Source organism: Anomaloglossus baeobatrachus, unplaced genomic scaffold (assembly GCF_048569485.1).
Source record: "Anomaloglossus baeobatrachus isolate aAnoBae1 unplaced genomic scaffold, aAnoBae1.hap1 Scaffold_3362, whole genome shotgun sequence".
NCBI classification, from domain to species: domain Eukaryota; kingdom Metazoa; phylum Chordata; class Amphibia; order Anura; family Aromobatidae; genus Anomaloglossus; species Anomaloglossus baeobatrachus.
The window spans coordinates 50,611-68,154 of NW_027442738.1; the positions used below are offsets into that span (position 1 = coordinate 50,611).

The 17,544-nt window shown below is 46.4% G+C and overlaps 11 non-coding genes across 11 annotated transcripts; all 11 read left to right on the plus strand.

The window, feature by feature from the left end:
- The first annotated feature begins 267 nt into the window (after positions 1-267).
- On the plus strand, positions 268-458 carry LOC142271362 (U2 spliceosomal RNA). Its single transcript, XR_012736425.1, has one exon. It is a non-coding gene; the product is annotated as a U2 spliceosomal RNA (small nuclear RNA).
- Positions 459-1,845: 1,387 nt separating this feature from the next.
- Positions 1,846-2,036, plus strand: LOC142271363 (U2 spliceosomal RNA). Its single transcript, XR_012736426.1, has one exon. It is a non-coding gene; the product is annotated as a U2 spliceosomal RNA (small nuclear RNA).
- A 1,387-nt stretch (positions 2,037-3,423) lies between these two features.
- On the plus strand, positions 3,424-3,614 carry LOC142271365 (U2 spliceosomal RNA). Its single transcript, XR_012736427.1, has one exon. It is a non-coding gene; the product is annotated as a U2 spliceosomal RNA (small nuclear RNA).
- Positions 3,615-5,001: 1,387 nt separating this feature from the next.
- Positions 5,002-5,192, plus strand: LOC142271366 (U2 spliceosomal RNA). Its single transcript, XR_012736428.1, has one exon. It is a non-coding gene; the product is annotated as a U2 spliceosomal RNA (small nuclear RNA).
- A 1,388-nt stretch (positions 5,193-6,580) lies between these two features.
- On the plus strand, positions 6,581-6,771 carry LOC142271367 (U2 spliceosomal RNA). The gene has a single exon (XR_012736429.1). It is a non-coding gene; the product is annotated as a U2 spliceosomal RNA (small nuclear RNA).
- Positions 6,772-8,158: 1,387 nt separating this feature from the next.
- Positions 8,159-8,349, plus strand: LOC142271368 (U2 spliceosomal RNA). The gene has a single exon (XR_012736430.1). It is a non-coding gene; the product is annotated as a U2 spliceosomal RNA (small nuclear RNA).
- Positions 8,350-9,742: 1,393 nt separating this feature from the next.
- Positions 9,743-9,933, plus strand: LOC142271370 (U2 spliceosomal RNA). The gene has a single exon (XR_012736432.1). It is a non-coding gene; the product is annotated as a U2 spliceosomal RNA (small nuclear RNA).
- A 1,387-nt stretch (positions 9,934-11,320) lies between these two features.
- LOC142271371 (U2 spliceosomal RNA) lies at positions 11,321-11,511 on the plus strand. The gene has a single exon (XR_012736433.1). It is a non-coding gene; the product is annotated as a U2 spliceosomal RNA (small nuclear RNA).
- A 1,387-nt stretch (positions 11,512-12,898) lies between these two features.
- On the plus strand, positions 12,899-13,089 carry LOC142271372 (U2 spliceosomal RNA). Its single transcript, XR_012736434.1, has one exon. It is a non-coding gene; the product is annotated as a U2 spliceosomal RNA (small nuclear RNA).
- A 1,387-nt stretch (positions 13,090-14,476) lies between these two features.
- Positions 14,477-14,667, plus strand: LOC142271373 (U2 spliceosomal RNA). Its single transcript, XR_012736435.1, has one exon. It is a non-coding gene; the product is annotated as a U2 spliceosomal RNA (small nuclear RNA).
- A 1,387-nt stretch (positions 14,668-16,054) lies between these two features.
- Positions 16,055-16,245, plus strand: LOC142271374 (U2 spliceosomal RNA). The gene has a single exon (XR_012736436.1). It is a non-coding gene; the product is annotated as a U2 spliceosomal RNA (small nuclear RNA).
- Positions 16,246-17,544: the final 1,299 nt, after the last annotated feature.

Sequence of the window (17,544 nt, forward strand, 5' to 3'; positions counted from 1 at the left end):
TTTTGTATCGTGAATTGGAAAGACTGCAAGGGGGAGGGGAGTTGCTTGCGCCCTAAAGGAGGAGTTATTCAGATTCATTGCAGTGGGCGGCGGCTGCAAAACGCACCATTCTTCTTGTTTTGGCTCTGCAAAGCAGCCTTTTCAAGGGTTGGCTTGGGTGACAAAATGTCTTGTGTAGGCGTGGGTTTGTCTCCCTCTCGCTCTCTCTCCCTAAGATGTGTCCGGCATAGGCCAGGGTGCCACTCGAGGCCCAAACCAATTCTGGTTATCGCTTCTCGGCCTTTTGGCTAAGATCAAGTGTAGTATCTGTTCTTATCAGTTTAATATCTGATACGTCCCCTATCTGGGGACCATATATTAAATGGATTTTTAGAACAGGGAGATGGAAAAAGAGCTTGCTCTGTCCACTCCACGCATTGACCTGGTATTGCAGTACCTCCAGGAACGGTGCACCCCTTCTTAACCCAGTTTCCAAAAGCAGAACTCAATTCACCTGATTCATATTAGCCCGATTTAATGAATTGGAAGAAAGCATACGTCTTCATATGCACCTCAATTTGGCCCATTCACTTTTCACACTTCCTCCTTTTGTTTTTTATCTTTCACACTTTTGACTTTCTTTATTCATCCAAATAGCAAACTCATCACCACTCAACCTGACCAACTCGGCTATGTCCCCGTGCTGCAGTTCTCTGTCTTATCTAGATCATTTGCAATTGAATGGAATAGATCCCTTTTGGACAAAGTGGATTCACCTGCTGCTGCAGTGACCACAGGTGTGATAACATCTAGAATTGGCATCTGGTGCGATCTCTCCGCTTCCACTCCAAAGAAAGTTACCTGTTTATTCCTATCATGCATTGGTTTTTGGGGTTTTCTTTGAGTAATGATGATCTCTTTAGTAGTCTGTTGGCGCCCTCTCCTGGAGGAATAGTTTGCTTGCTCTTGGACATTCTAAAAGAGAGGTCATGATAGACATTGAGCTTCTGAGCTCAATTGGGGACAGTCATGGGTGATGAATGTTTGCAACCTACTGCGAAGCCTCATACCGCAATATAAGGAACGTCAAATACTAAGAAAGGGCGGCCTATGAAAGAATTACTACTTTCAATAAGTACACTTAAACGGCTAATTGGGAATAGAAAAACTGTAAAAAGCCCTCTGAGAAAGCCCCCCTCTAACCTTTGATAGTAAGCTTTTCTGTAGTCTGCCTGTTGATGTATTTTCCGTTTGAACTGTGCACAACATGAAGAGACGGAACACTGGCGGCTTGTCACAATGCCCCCCGATGACATCACAATAGCGCTGCTGCCTAGAAAACAAGCTGCGCAGAAGAAGTTGTTCTTTGGGTGGGAGGGTGGGCTAGTGGAAGGAGGGGGCAATCTCTTTTTTTCCCGGGTGGTAGGGGGATGACAGGAGAAGGGAAGCGGGTGGTGAGAAAGGTACAGAGGGCAGGGTTTGGGGGCTGGGAAGGAAAGGGAAAAGATTAGGGTTTGGGGATGATGAAAGGGCTTTCTACGGGTAAGGATGGCAAAGGGTGGCAGTGACGGAAAGTCAGGCAACCTGTCCTGTCCGTCTTTTTGTATCGTGAATTGGAAAGACTGCAAGGGGGAGGGGAGTTGCTTGCGCCCTAAAGGAGGAGTTATTCAGATTCATTGCAGTGGGCGGCGGCTGCAAAACGCACCATTCTTCTTGTTTTGGCTCTGCAAAGCAGCCTTTTCAAGGGTTGGCTTGGGTGACAAAATGTCTTGTGTAGGCGTGGGTTTGTCTCCCTCTCGCTCTCTCTCCCTAAGATGTGTCCGGCATAGGCCAGGGTGCCACTCGAGGCCCAAACCAATTCTGGTTATCGCTTCTCGGCCTTTTGGCTAAGATCAAGTGTAGTATCTGTTCTTATCAGTTTAATATCTGATACGTCCCCTATCTGGGGACCATATATTAAATGGATTTTTAGAACAGGGAGATGGAAAAAGAGCTTGCTCTGTCCACTCCACGCATTGACCTGGTATTGCAGTACCTCCAGGAACGGTGCACCCCTTCTTAACCCAGTTTCCAAAAGCAGAACTCAATTCACCTGATTCATATTAGCCCGATTTAATGAATTGGAAGAAAGCATACGTCTTCATATGCACCTCAATTTGGCCCATTCACTTTTCACACTTCCTCCTTTTGTTTTTTATCTTTCACACTTTTGACTTTCTTTATTCATCCAAATAGCAAACTCATCACCACTCAACCTGACCAACTCGGCTATGTCCCCGTGCTGCAGTTCTCTGTCTTATCTAGATCATTTGCAATTGAATGGAATAGATCCCTTTTGGACAAAGTGGATTCACCTGCTGCTGCAGTGACCACAGGTGTGATAACATCTAGAATTGGCATCTGGTGCGATCTCTCCGCTTCCACTCCAAAGAAAGTTACCTGTTTATTCCTATCATGCATTGGTTTTTGGGGTTTTCTTTGAGTAATGATGATCTCTTTAGTAGTCTGTTGGCGCCCTCTCCTGGAGGAATAGTTTGCTTGCTCTTGGACATTCTAAAAGAGAGGTCATGATAGACATTGAGCTTCTGAGCTCAATTGGGGACAGTCATGGGTGATGAATGTTTGCAACCTACTGCGAAGCCTCATACCGCAATATAAGGAACGTCAAATACTAAGAAAGGGCGGCCTATGAAAGAATTACTACTTTCAATAAGTACACTTAAACGGCTAATTGGGAATAGAAAAACTGTAAAAAGCCCTCTGAGAAAGCCCCCCTCTAACCTTTGATAGTAAGCTTTTCTGTAGTCTGCCTGTTGATGTATTTTCCGTTTGAACTGTGCACAACATGAAGAGACGGAACACTGGCGGCTTGTCACAATGCCCCCCGATGACATCACAATAGCGCTGCTGCCTAGAAAACAAGCTGCGCAGAAGAAGTTGTTCTTTGGGTGGGAGGGTGGGCTAGTGGAAGGAGGGGGCAATCTCTTTTTTTCCCGGGTGGTAGGGGGATGACAGGAGAAGGGAAGCGGGTGGTGAGAAAGGTACAGAGGGCAGGGTTTGGGGGCTGGGAAGGAAAGGGAAAAGATTAGGGTTTGGGGATGATGAAAGGGCTTTCTACGGGTAAGGATGGCAAAGGGTGGCAGTGACGGAAAGTCAGGCAACCTGTCCTGTCCGTCTTTTTGTATCGTGAATTGGAAAGACTGCAAGGGGGAGGGGAGTTGCTTGCGCCCTAAAGGAGGAGTTATTCAGATTCATTGCAGTGGGCGGCGGCTGCAAAACGCACCATTCTTCTTGTTTTGGCTCTGCAAAGCAGCCTTTTCAAGGGTTGGCTTGGGTGACAAAATGTCTTGTGTAGGCGTGGGTTTGTCTCCCTCTCGCTCTCTCTCCCTAAGATGTGTCCGGCATAGGCCAGGGTGCCACTCGAGGCCCAAACCAATTCTGGTTATCGCTTCTCGGCCTTTTGGCTAAGATCAAGTGTAGTATCTGTTCTTATCAGTTTAATATCTGATACGTCCCCTATCTGGGGACCATATATTAAATGGATTTTTAGAACAGGGAGATGGAAAAAGAGCTTGCTCTGTCCACTCCACGCATTGACCTGGTATTGCAGTACCTCCAGGAACGGTGCACCCCTTCTTAACCCAGTTTCCAAAAGCAGAACTCAATTCACCTGATTCATATTAGCCCGATTTAATGAATTGGAAGAAAGCATACGTCTTCATATGCACCTCAATTTGGCCCATTCACTTTTCACACTTCCTCCTTTTGTTTTTTATCTTTCACACTTTTGACTTTCTTTATTCATCCAAATAGCAAACTCATCACCACTCAACCTGACCAACTCGGCTATGTCCCCGTGCTGCAGTTCTCTGTCTTATCTAGATCATTTGCAATTGAATGGAATAGATCCCTTTTGGACAAAGTGGATTCACCTGCTGCTGCAGTGACCACAGGTGTGATAACATCTAGAATTGGCATCTGGTGCGATCTCTCCGCTTCCACTCCAAAGAAAGTTACCTGTTTATTCCTATCATGCATTGGTTTTTGGGGTTTTCTTTGAGTAATGATGATCTCTTTAGTAGTCTGTTGGCGCCCTCTCCTGGAGGAATAGTTTGCTTGCTCTTGGACATTCTAAAAGAGAGGTCATGATAGACATTGAGCTTCTGAGCTCAATTGGGGACAGTCATGGGTGATGAATGTTTGCAACCTACTGCGAAGCCTCATACCGCAATATAAGGAACGTCAAATACTAAGAAAGGGCGGCCTATGAAAGAATTACTACTTTCAATAAGTACACTTAAACGGCTAATTGGGAATAGAAAAACTGTAAAAAGCCCTCTGAGAAAGCCCCCCTCTAACCTTTGATAGTAAGCTTTTCTGTAGTCTGCCTGTTGATGTATTTTCCGTTTGAACTGTGCACAACATGAAGAGACGGAACACTGGCGGCTTGTCACAATGCCCCCCGATGACATCACAATAGCGCTGCTGCCTAGAAAACAAGCTGCGCAGAAGAAGTTGTTCTTTGGGTGGGAGGGTGGGCTAGTGGAAGGAGGGGGCAATCTCTTTTTTTCCCGGGTGGTAGGGGGATGACAGGAGAAGGGAAGCGGGTGGTGAGAAAGGTACAGAGGGCAGGGTTTGGGGGCTGGGAAGGAAAGGGAAAAGATTAGGGTTTGGGGATGATGAAAGGGCTTTCTACGGGTAAGGATGGCAAAGGGTGGCAGTGACGGAAAGTCAGGCAACCTGTCCTGTCCGTCTTTTTGTATCGTGAATTGGAAAGACTGCAAGGGGGAGGGGAGTTGCTTGCGCCCTAAAGGAGGAGTTATTCAGATTCATTGCAGTGGGCGGCGGCTGCAAAACGCACCATTCTTCTTGTTTTGGCTCTGCAAAGCAGCCTTTTCAAGGGTTGGCTTGGGTGACAAAATGTCTTGTGTAGGCGTGGGTTTGTCTCCCTCTCGCTCTCTCTCCCTAAGATGTGTCCGGCATAGGCCAGGGTGCCACTCGAGGCCCAAACCAATTCTGGTTATCGCTTCTCGGCCTTTTGGCTAAGATCAAGTGTAGTATCTGTTCTTATCAGTTTAATATCTGATACGTCCCCTATCTGGGGACCATATATTAAATGGATTTTTAGAACAGGGAGATGGAAAAAGAGCTTGCTCTGTCCACTCCACGCATTGACCTGGTATTGCAGTACCTCCAGGAACGGTGCACCCCTTCTTAACCCAGTTTCCAAAAGCAGAACTCAATTCACACTGATTCATATTAGCCCGATTTAATGAATTGGAAGAAAGCATACGTCTTCATATGCACCTCAATTTGGCCCATTCACTTTTCACACTTCCTCCTTTTGTTTTTTATCTTTCACACTTTTGACTTTCTTTATTCATCCAAATAGCAAACTCATCACCACTCAACCTGACCAACTCGGCTATGTCCCCGTGCTGCAGTTCTCTGTCTTATCTAGATCATTTGCAATTGAATGGAATAGATCCCTTTTGGACAAAGTGGATTCACCTGCTGCTGCAGTGACCACAGGTGTGATAACATCTAGAATTGGCATCTGGTGCGATCTCTCCGCTTCCACTCCAAAGAAAGTTACCTGTTTATTCCTATCATGCATTGGTTTTTGGGGTTTTCTTTGAGTAATGATGATCTCTTTAGTAGTCTGTTGGCGCCCTCTCCTGGAGGAATAGTTTGCTTGCTCTTGGACATTCTAAAAGAGAGGTCATGATAGACATTGAGCTTCTGAGCTCAATTGGGGACAGTCATGGGTGATGAATGTTTGCAACCTACTGCGAAGCCTCATACCGCAATATAAGGAACGTCAAATACTAAGAAAGGGCGGCCTATGAAAGAATTACTACTTTCAATAAGTACACTTAAACGGCTAATTGGGAATAGAAAAACTGTAAAAAGCCCTCTGAGAAAGCCCCCCTCTAACCTTTGATAGTAAGCTTTTCTGTAGTCTGCCTGTTGATGTATTTTCCGTTTGAACTGTGCACAACATGAAGAGACGGAACACTGGCGGCTTGTCACAATGCCCCCCGATGACATCACAATAGCGCTGCTGCCTAGAAAACAAGCTGCGCAGAAGAAGTTGTTCTTTGGGTGGGAGGGTGGGCTAGTGGAAGGAGGGGGCAATCTCTTTTTTTCCCGGGTGGTAGGGGGATGACAGGAGAAGGGAAGCGGGTGGTGAGAAAGGTACAGAGGGCAGGGTTTGGGGGCTGGGAAGGAAAGGGAAAAGATTAGGGTTTGGGGATGATGAAAGGGCTTTCTACGGGTAAGGATGGCAAAGGGTGGCAGTGACGGAAAGTCAGGCAACCTGTCCTGTCCGTCTTTTTGTATCGTGAATTGGAAAGACTGCAAGGGGGAGGGGAGTTGCTTGCGCCCTAAAGGAGGAGTTATTCAGATTCATTGCAGTGGGCGGCGGCTGCAAAACGCACCATTCTTCTTGTTTTGGCTCTGCAAAGCAGCCTTTTCAAGGGTTGGCTTGGGTGACAAAATGTCTTGTGTAGGCGTGGGTTTGTCTCCCTCTCGCTCTCTCTCCCTAAGATGTGTCCGGCATAGGCCAGGGTGCCACTCGAGGCCCAAACCAATTCTGGTTATCGCTTCTCGGCCTTTTGGCTAAGATCAAGTGTAGTATCTGTTCTTATCAGTTTAATATCTGATACGTCCCCTATCTGGGGACCATATATTAAATGGATTTTTAGAACAGGGAGATGGAAAAAGAGCTTGCTCTGTCCACTCCACGCATTGACCTGGTATTGCAGTACCTCCAGGAACGGTGCACCCCTTCTTAACCCAGTTTCCAAAAGCAGAACTCAATTCACCTGATTCATATTAGCCCGATTTAATGAATTGGAAGAAAGCATACGTCTTCATATGCACCTCAATTTGGCCCATTCACTTTTCACACTTCCTCCTTTTGTTTTTTAACTTTCACACTTTTGACTTTCTTTATTCATCCAAATAGCAAACTCATCACCACTCAACCTGACCAACTCGGCTATGTCCCCGTGCTGCAGTTCTCTGTCTTATCTAGATCATTTGCAATTGAATGGAATAGATCCCTTTTGGACAAAGTGGATTCACCTGCTGCTGCAGTGACCACAGGTGTGATAACATCTAGAATTGGCATCTGGTGCGATCTCTCCGCTTCCACTCCAAAGAAAGTTACCTGTTTATTCCTATCATGCATTGGTTTTTGGGGTTTTCTTTGAGTAATGATGATCTCTTTAGTAGTCTGTTGGCGCCCTCTCCTGGAGGAATAGTTTGCTTGCTCTTGGACATTCTAAAAGAGAGGTCATGATAGACATTGAGCTTCTGAGCTCAATTGGGGACAGTCATGGGTGATGAATGTTTGCAACCTACTGCGAAGCCTCATACCGCAATATAAGGAACGTCAAATACTAAGAAAGGGCGGCCTATGAAAGAATTACTACTTTCAATAAGTACACTTAAACGGCTAATTGGGAATAGAAAAACTGTAAAAAGCCCTCTGAGAAAGCCCCCCTCTAACCTTTGATAGTAAGCTTTTCTGTAGTCTGCCTGTTGATGTATTTTCCGTTTGAACTGTGCACAACATGAAGAGACGGAACACTGGCGGCTTGTCACAATGCCCCCCGATGACATCACAATAGCGCTGCTGCCTAGAAAACAAGCTGCGCAGAAGAAGTTGTTCTTTGGGTGGGAGGGTGGGCTAGTGGAAGGAGGGGGCAATCTCTTTTTTTCCCGGGTGGTAGGGGGATGACAGGAGAAGGGAAGCGGGTGGTGAGAAAGGTACAGAGGGCAGGGTTTGGGGGCTGGGAAGGAAAGGGAAAAGATTAGGGTTTGGGGATGATGAAAGGGCTTTCTACGGGTAAGGATGGCAAAGGGTGGCAGTGACGGAAAGTCAGGCAACCTGTCCTGTCCGTCTTTTTGTATCGTGAATTGGAAAGACTGCAAGGGGGAGGGGAGTTGCTTGCGCCCTAAAGGAGGAGTTATTCAGATTCATTGCAGTGGGCGGCGGCTGCAAAACGCACCATTCTTCTTGTTTTGGCTCTGCAAAGCAGCCTTTTCAAGGGTTGGCTTGGGTGACAAAATGTCTTGTGTAGGCGTGGGTTTGTCTCCCTCTCGCTCTCTCTCCCTAAGATGTGTCCGGCATAGGCCAGGGTGCCACTCGAGGCCCAAACCAATTCTGGTTATCGCTTCTCGGCCTTTTGGCTAAGATCAAGTGTAGTATCTGTTCTTATCAGTTTAATATCTGATACGTCCCCTATCTGGGGACCATATATTAAATGGATTTTTAGAACAGGGAGATGGAAAAAGAGCTTGCTCTGTCCACTCCACGCATTGACCTGGTATTGCAGTACCTCCAGGAACGGTGCACCCCTTCTTAACCCAGTTTCCAAAAGCAGAACTCAATTCACCTGATTCATATTAGCCCGATTTAATGAATTGGAAGAAAGCATACGTCTTCATATGCACCTCAATTTGGCCCATTCACTTTTCACACTTCCTCCTTTTGTTTTTTATCTTTCACACTTTTGACTTTCTTTATTCATCCAAATAGCAAACTCATCACCACTCAACCTGACCAACTCGGCTATGTCCCCGTGCTGCAGTTCTCTGTCTTATCTAGATCATTTGCAATTGAATGGAATAGATCCCTTTTGGACAAAGTGGATTCACCTGCTGCTGCAGTGACCACAGGTGTGATAACATCTAGAATTGGCATCTGGTGCGATCTCTCCGCTTCCACTCCAAAGAAAGTTACCTGTTTATTCCTATCATGCATTGGTTTTTGGGGTTTTCTTTGAGTAATGATGATCTCTTTAGTAGTCTGTTGGCGCCCTCTCCTGGAGGAATAGTTTGCTTGCTCTTGGACATTCTAAAAGAGAGGTCATGATAGACATTGAGCTTCTGAGCTCAATTGGGGACAGTCATGGGTGATGAATGTTTGCAACCTACTGCGAAGCCTCATACCGCAATATAAGGAACGTCAAATACTAAGAAAGGGCGGCCTATGAAAGAATTACTACTTTCAATAAGTACACTTAAACGGCTAATTGGGAATAGAAAAACTGTAAAAAGCCCTCTGAGAAAGCCCCCCTCTAACCTTTGATAGTAAGCTTTTCTGTAGTCTGCCTGTTGATGTATTTTCCGTTTGAACTGTGCACAACATGAAGAGACGGAACACTGGCGGCTTGTCACAATGCCCCCCGATGACATCACAATAGCGCTGCTGCCTAGAAAACAAGCTGCGCAGAAGAAGTTGTTCTTTGGGTGGGAGGGTGGGCTAGTGGAAGGAGGGGGCAATCTCTTTTTTTCCCGGGTGGTAGGGGGATGACAGGAGAAGGGAAGCGGGTGGTGAGAAAGGTACAGAGGGCAGGGTTTGGGGGCTGGGAAGGAAAGGGAAAAGATTAGGGTTTGGGGATGATGAAAGGGCTTTCTACGGGTAAGGATGGCGATGGCAAAGGGTGGCAGTGACGGAAAGTCAGGCAACCTGTCCTGTCCGTCTTTTTGTATCGTGAATTGGAAAGACTGCAAGGGGGAGGGGAGTTGCTTGCGCCCTAAAGGAGGAGTTATTCAGATTCATTGCAGTGGGCGGCGGCTGCAAAACGCACCATTCTTCTTGTTTTGGCTCTGCAAAGCAGCCTTTTCAAGGGTTGGCTTGGGTGACAAAATGTCTTGTGTAGGCGTGGGTTTGTCTCCCTCTCGCTCTCTCTCCCTAAGATGTGTCCGGCATAGGCCAGGGTGCCACTCGAGGCCCAAACCAATTCTGGTTATCGCTTCTCGGCCTTTTGGCTAAGATCAAGTGTAGTATCTGTTCTTATCAGTTTAATATCTGATACGTCCCCTATCTGGGGACCATATATTAAATGGATTTTTAGAACAGGGAGATGGAAAAAGAGCTTGCTCTGTCCACTCCACGCATTGACCTGGTATTGCAGTACCTCCAGGAACGGTGCACCCCTTCTTAACCCAGTTTCCAAAAGCAGAACTCAATTCACCTGATTCATATTAGCCCGATTTAATGAATTGGAAGAAAGCATACGTCTTCATATGCACCTCAATTTGGCCCATTCACTTTTCACACTTCCTCCTTTTGTTTTTTATCTTTCACACTTTTGACTTTCTTTATTCATCCAAATAGCAAACTCATCACCACTCAACCTGACCAACTCGGCTATGTCCCCGTGCTGCAGTTCTCTGTCTTATCTAGATCATTTGCAATTGAATGGAATAGATCCCTTTTGGACAAAGTGGATTCACCTGCTGCTGCAGTGACCACAGGTGTGATAACATCTAGAATTGGCATCTGGTGCGATCTCTCCGCTTCCACTCCAAAGAAAGTTACCTGTTTATTCCTATCATGCATTGGTTTTTGGGGTTTTCTTTGAGTAATGATGATCTCTTTAGTAGTCTGTTGGCGCCCTCTCCTGGAGGAATAGTTTGCTTGCTCTTGGACATTCTAAAAGAGAGGTCATGATAGACATTGAGCTTCTGAGCTCAATTGGGGACAGTCATGGGTGATGAATGTTTGCAACCTACTGCGAAGCCTCATACCGCAATATAAGGAACGTCAAATACTAAGAAAGGGCGGCCTATGAAAGAATTACTACTTTCAATAAGTACACTTAAACGGCTAATTGGGAATAGAAAAACTGTAAAAAGCCCTCTGAGAAAGCCCCCCTCTAACCTTTGATAGTAAGCTTTTCTGTAGTCTGCCTGTTGATGTATTTTCCGTTTGAACTGTGCACAACATGAAGAGACGGAACACTGGCGGCTTGTCACAATGCCCCCCGATGACATCACAATAGCGCTGCTGCCTAGAAAACAAGCTGCGCAGAAGAAGTTGTTCTTTGGGTGGGAGGGTGGGCTAGTGGAAGGAGGGGGCAATCTCTTTTTTTCCCGGGTGGTAGGGGGATGACAGGAGAAGGGAAGCGGGTGGTGAGAAAGGTACAGAGGGCAGGGTTTGGGGGCTGGGAAGGAAAGGGAAAAGATTAGGGTTTGGGGATGATGAAAGGGCTTTCTACGGGTAAGGATGGCAAAGGGTGGCAGTGACGGAAAGTCAGGCAACCTGTCCTGTCCGTCTTTTTGTATCGTGAATTGGAAAGACTGCAAGGGGGAGGGGAGTTGCTTGCGCCCTAAAGGAGGAGTTATTCAGATTCATTGCAGTGGGCGGCGGCTGCAAAACGCACCATTCTTCTTGTTTTGGCTCTGCAAAGCAGCCTTTTCAAGGGTTGGCTTGGGTGACAAAATGTCTTGTGTAGGCGTGGGTTTGTCTCCCTCTCGCTCTCTCTCCCTAAGATGTGTCCGGCATAGGCCAGGGTGCCACTCGAGGCCCAAACCAATTCTGGTTATCGCTTCTCGGCCTTTTGGCTAAGATCAAGTGTAGTATCTGTTCTTATCAGTTTAATATCTGATACGTCCCCTATCTGGGGACCATATATTAAATGGATTTTTAGAACAGGGAGATGGAAAAAGAGCTTGCTCTGTCCACTCCACGCATTGACCTGGTATTGCAGTACCTCCAGGAACGGTGCACCCCTTCTTAACCCAGTTTCCAAAAGCAGAACTCAATTCACCTGATTCATATTAGCCCGATTTAATGAATTGGAAGAAAGCATACGTCTTCATATGCACCTCAATTTGGCCCATTCACTTTTCACACTTCCTCCTTTTGTTTTTTATCTTTCACACTTTTGACTTTCTTTATTCATCCAAATAGCAAACTCATCACCACTCAACCTGACCAACTCGGCTATGTCCCCGTGCTGCAGTTCTCTGTCTTATCTAGATCATTTGCAATTGAATGGAATAGATCCCTTTTGGACAAAGTGGATTCACCTGCTGCTGCAGTGACCACAGGTGTGATAACATCTAGAATTGGCATCTGGTGCGATCTCTCCGCTTCCACTCCAAAGAAAGTTACCTGTTTATTCCTATCATGCATTGGTTTTTGGGGTTTTCTTTGAGTAATGATGATCTCTTTAGTAGTCTGTTGGCGCCCTCTCCTGGAGGAATAGTTTGCTTGCTCTTGGACATTCTAAAAGAGAGGTCATGATAGACATTGAGCTTCTGAGCTCAATTGGGGACAGTCATGGGTGATGAATGTTTGCAACCTACTGCGAAGCCTCATACCGCAATATAAGGAACGTCAAATACTAAGAAAGGGCGGCCTATGAAAGAATTACTACTTTCAATAAGTACACTTAAACGGCTAATTGGGAATAGAAAAACTGTAAAAAGCCCTCTGAGAAAGCCCCCCTCTAACCTTTGATAGTAAGCTTTTCTGTAGTCTGCCTGTTGATGTATTTTCCGTTTGAACTGTGCACAACATGAAGAGACGGAACACTGGCGGCTTGTCACAATGCCCCCCGATGACATCACAATAGCGCTGCTGCCTAGAAAACAAGCTGCGCAGAAGAAGTTGTTCTTTGGGTGGGAGGGTGGGCTAGTGGAAGGAGGGGGCAATCTCTTTTTTTCCCGGGTGGTAGGGGGATGACAGGAGAAGGGAAGCGGGTGGTGAGAAAGGTACAGAGGGCAGGGTTTGGGGGCTGGGAAGGAAAGGGAAAAGATTAGGGTTTGGGGATGATGAAAGGGCTTTCTACGGGTAAGGATGGCAAAGGGTGGCAGTGACGGAAAGTCAGGCAACCTGTCCTGTCCGTCTTTTTGTATCGTGAATTGGAAAGACTGCAAGGGGGAGGGGAGTTGCTTGCGCCCTAAAGGAGGAGTTATTCAGATTCATTGCAGTGGGCGGCGGCTGCAAAACGCACCATTCTTCTTGTTTTGGCTCTGCAAAGCAGCCTTTTCAAGGGTTGGCTTGGGTGACAAAATGTCTTGTGTAGGCGTGGGTTTGTCTCCCTCTCGCTCTCTCTCCCTAAGATGTGTCCGGCATAGGCCAGGGTGCCACTCGAGGCCCAAACCAATTCTGGTTATCGCTTCTCGGCCTTTTGGCTAAGATCAAGTGTAGTATCTGTTCTTATCAGTTTAATATCTGATACGTCCCCTATCTGGGGACCATATATTAAATGGATTTTTAGAACAGGGAGATGGAAAAAGAGCTTGCTCTGTCCACTCCACGCATTGACCTGGTATTGCAGTACCTCCAGGAACGGTGCACCCCTTCTTAACCCAGTTTCCAAAAGCAGAACTCAATTCACCTGATTCATATTAGCCCGATTTAATGAATTGGAAGAAAGCATACGTCTTCATATGCACCTCAATTTGGCCCATTCACTTTTCACACTTCCTCCTTTTGTTTTTTATCTTTCACACTTTTGACTTTCTTTATTCATCCAAATAGCAAACTCATCACCACTCAACCTGACCAACTCGGCTATGTCCCCGTGCTGCAGTTCTCTGTCTTATCTAGATCATTTGCAATTGAATGGAATAGATCCCTTTTGGACAAAGTGGATTCACCTGCTGCTGCAGTGACCACAGGTGTGATAACATCTAGAATTGGCATCTGGTGCGATCTCTCCGCTTCCACTCCAAAGAAAGTTACCTGTTTATTCCTATCATGCATTGGTTTTTGGGGTTTTCTTTGAGTAATGATGATCTCTTTAGTAGTCTGTTGGCGCCCTCTCCTGGAGGAATAGTTTGCTTGCTCTTGGACATTCTAAAAGAGAGGTCATGATAGACATTGAGCTTCTGAGCTCAATTGGGGACAGTCATGGGTGATGAATGTTTGCAACCTACTGCGAAGCCTCATACCGCAATATAAGGAACGTCAAATACTAAGAAAGGGCGGCCTATGAAAGAATTACTACTTTCAATAAGTACACTTAAACGGCTAATTGGGAATAGAAAAACTGTAAAAAGCCCTCTGAGAAAGCCCCCCTCTAACCTTTGATAGTAAGCTTTTCTGTAGTCTGCCTGTTGATGTATTTTCCGTTTGAACTGTGCACAACATGAAGAGACGGAACACTGGCGGCTTGTCACAATGCCCCCCGATGACATCACAATAGCGCTGCTGCCTAGAAAACAAGCTGCGCAGAAGAAGTTGTTCTTTGGGTGGGAGGGTGGGCTAGTGGAAGGAGGGGGCAATCTCTTTTTTTCCCGGGTGGTAGGGGGATGACAGGAGAAGGGAAGCGGGTGGTGAGAAAGGTACAGAGGGCAGGGTTTGGGGGCTGGGAAGGAAAGGGAAAAGATTAGGGTTTGGGGATGATGAAAGGGCTTTCTACGGGTAAGGATGGCAAAGGGTGGCAGTGACGGAAAGTCAGGCAACCTGTCCTGTCCGTCTTTTTGTATCGTGAATTGGAAAGACTGCAAGGGGGAGGGGAGTTGCTTGCGCCCTAAAGGAGGAGTTATTCAGATTCATTGCAGTGGGCGGCGGCTGCAAAACGCACCATTCTTCTTGTTTTGGCTCTGCAAAGCAGCCTTTTCAAGGGTTGGCTTGGGTGACAAAATGTCTTGTGTAGGCGTGGGTTTGTCTCCCTCTCGCTCTCTCTCCCTAAGATGTGTCCGGCATAGGCCAGGGTGCCACTCGAGGCCCAAACCAATTCTGGTTATCGCTTCTCGGCCTTTTGGCTAAGATCAAGTGTAGTATCTGTTCTTATCAGTTTAATATCTGATACGTCCCCTATCTGGGGACCATATATTAAATGGATTTTTAGAACAGGGAGATGGAAAAAGAGCTTGCTCTGTCCACTCCACGCATTGACCTGGTATTGCAGTACCTCCAGGAACGGTGCACCCCTTCTTAACCCAGTTTCCAAAAGCAGAACTCAATTCACCTGATTCATATTAGCCCGATTTAATGAATTGGAAGAAAGCATACGTCTTCATATGCACCTCAATTTGGCCCATTCACTTTTCACACTTCCTCCTTTTGTTTTTTATCTTTCACACTTTTGACTTTCTTTATTCATCCAAATAGCAAACTCATCACCACTCAACCTGACCAACTCGGCTATGTCCCCGTGCTGCAGTTCTCTGTCTTATCTAGATCATTTGCAATTGAATGGAATAGATCCCTTTTGGACAAAGTGGATTCACCTGCTGCTGCAGTGACCACAGGTGTGATAACATCTAGAATTGGCATCTGGTGCGATCTCTCCGCTTCCACTCCAAAGAAAGTTACCTGTTTATTCCTATCATGCATTGGTTTTTGGGGTTTTCTTTGAGTAATGATGATCTCTTTAGTAGTCTGTTGGCGCCCTCTCCTGGAGGAATAGTTTGCTTGCTCTTGGACATTCTAAAAGAGAGGTCATGATAGACATTGAGCTTCTGAGCTCAATTGGGGACAGTCATGGGTGATGAATGTTTGCAACCTACTGCGAAGCCTCATACCGCAATATAAGGAACGTCAAATACTAAGAAAGGGCGGCCTATGAAAGAATTACTACTTTCAATAAGTACACTTAAACGGCTAATTGGGAATAGAAAAACTGTAAAAAGCCCTCTGAGAAAGCCCCCCTCTAACCTTTGATAGTAAGCTTTTCTGTAGTCTGCCTGTTGATGTATTTTCCGTTTGAACTGTGCACAACATGAAGAGACGGAACACTGGCGGCTTGTCACAATGCCCCCCGATGACATCACAATAGCGCTGCTGCCTAGAAAACAAGCTGCGCAGAAGAAGTTGTTCTTTGGGTGGGAGGGTGGGCTAGTGGAAGGAGGGGGCAATCTCTTTTTTTCCCGGGTGGTAGGGGGATGACAGGAGAAGGGAAGCGGGTGGTGAGAAAGGTACAGAGGGCAGGGTTTGGGGGCTGGGAAGGAAAGGGAAAAGATTAGGGTTTGGGGATGATGAAAGGGCTTTCTACGGGTAAGGATGGCAAAGGGTGGCAGTGACGGAAAGTCAGGCAACCTGTCCTGTCCGTCTTTTTGTATCGTGAATTGGAAAGACTGCAAGGGGGAGGGGAGTTGCTTGCGCCCTAAAGGAGGAGTTATTCAGATTCATTGCAGTGGGCGGCGGCTGCAAAACGCACCATTCTTCTTGTTTTGGCTCTGCAAAGCAGCCTTTTCAAGGGTTGGCTTGGGTGACAAAATGTCTTGTGTAGGCGTGGGTTTGTCTCCCTCTCGCTCTCTCTCCCTAAGATGTGTCCGGCATAGGCCAGGGTGCCACTCGAGGCCCAAACCAATTCTGGTTATCGCTTCTCGGCCTTTTGGCTAAGATCAAGTGTAGTATCTGTTCTTATCAGTTTAATATCTGATACGTCCCCTATCTGGGGACCATATATTAAATGGATTTTTAGAACAGGGAGATGGAAAAAGAGCTTGCTCTGTCCACTCCACGCATTGACCTGGTATTGCAGTACCTCCAGGAACGGTGCACCCCTTCTTAACCCAGTTTCCAAAAGCAGAACTCAATTCACCTGATTCATATTAGCCCGATTTAATGAATTGGAAGAAAGCATACGTCTTCATATGCACCTCAATTTGGCCCATTCACTTTTCACACTTCCTCCTTTTGTTTTTTATCTTTCACACTTTTGACTTTCTTTATTCATCCAAATAGCAAACTCATCACCACTCAACCTGACCAACTCGGCTATGTCCCCGTGCTGCAGTTCTCTGTCTTATCTAGATCATTTGCAATTGAATGGAATAGATCCCTTTTGGACAAAGTGGATTCACCTGCTGCTGCAGTGACCACAGGTGTGATAACATCTAGAATTGGCATCTGGTGCGATCTCTCCGCTTCCACTCCAAAGAAAGTTACCTGTTTATTCCTATCATGCATTGGTTTTTGGGGTTTTCTTTGAGTAATGATGATCTCTTTAGTAGTCTGTTGGCGCCCTCTCCTGGAGGAATAGTTTGCTTGCTCTTGGACATTCTAAAAGAGAGGTCATGATAGACATTGAGCTTCTGAGCTCAATTGGGGACAGTCATGGGTGATGAATGTTTGCAACCTACTGCGAAGCCTCATACCGCAATATAAGGAACGTCAAATACTAAGAAAGGGCGGCCTATGAAAGAATTACTACTTTCAATAAGTACACTTAAACGGCTAATTGGGAATAGAAAAACTGTAAAAAGCCCTCTGAGAAAGCCCCCCTCTAACCTTTGATAGTAAGCTTTTCTGTAGTCTGCCTGTTGATGTATTTTCCGTTTGAACTGTGCACAACATGAAGAGACGGAACACTGGCGGCTTGTCACAATGCCCCCCGATGACATCACAATAGCGCTGCTGCCTAGAAAACAAGCTGCGCAGAAGAAGTTGTTCTTTGGGTGGGAGGGTGGGCTAGTGGAAGGAGGGGGCAATCTCTTTTTTTCCCGGGTGGTAGGGGGATGACAGGAGAAGGGAAGCGGGTGGTGAGAAAGGTACAGAGGGCAGGGTTTGGGGGCTGGGAAGGAAAGGGAAAAGATTAGGGTTTGGGGATGATGAAAGGGCTTTCTACGGGTAAGGATGGCAAAGGGTGGCAGTGACGGAAAGTCAGGCAACCTGTCCTGTCCGTCTTTTTGTATCGTGAATTGGAAAGACTGCAAGGGGGAGGGGAGTTGCTTGCGCCCTAAAGGAGGAGTTATTCAGATTCATTGCAGTGGGCGGCGGCTGCAAAACGCACCATTCTTCTTGTTTTGGCTCTGCAAAGCAGCCTTTTCAAGGGTTGGCTTGGGTGACAAAATGTCTTGTGTAGG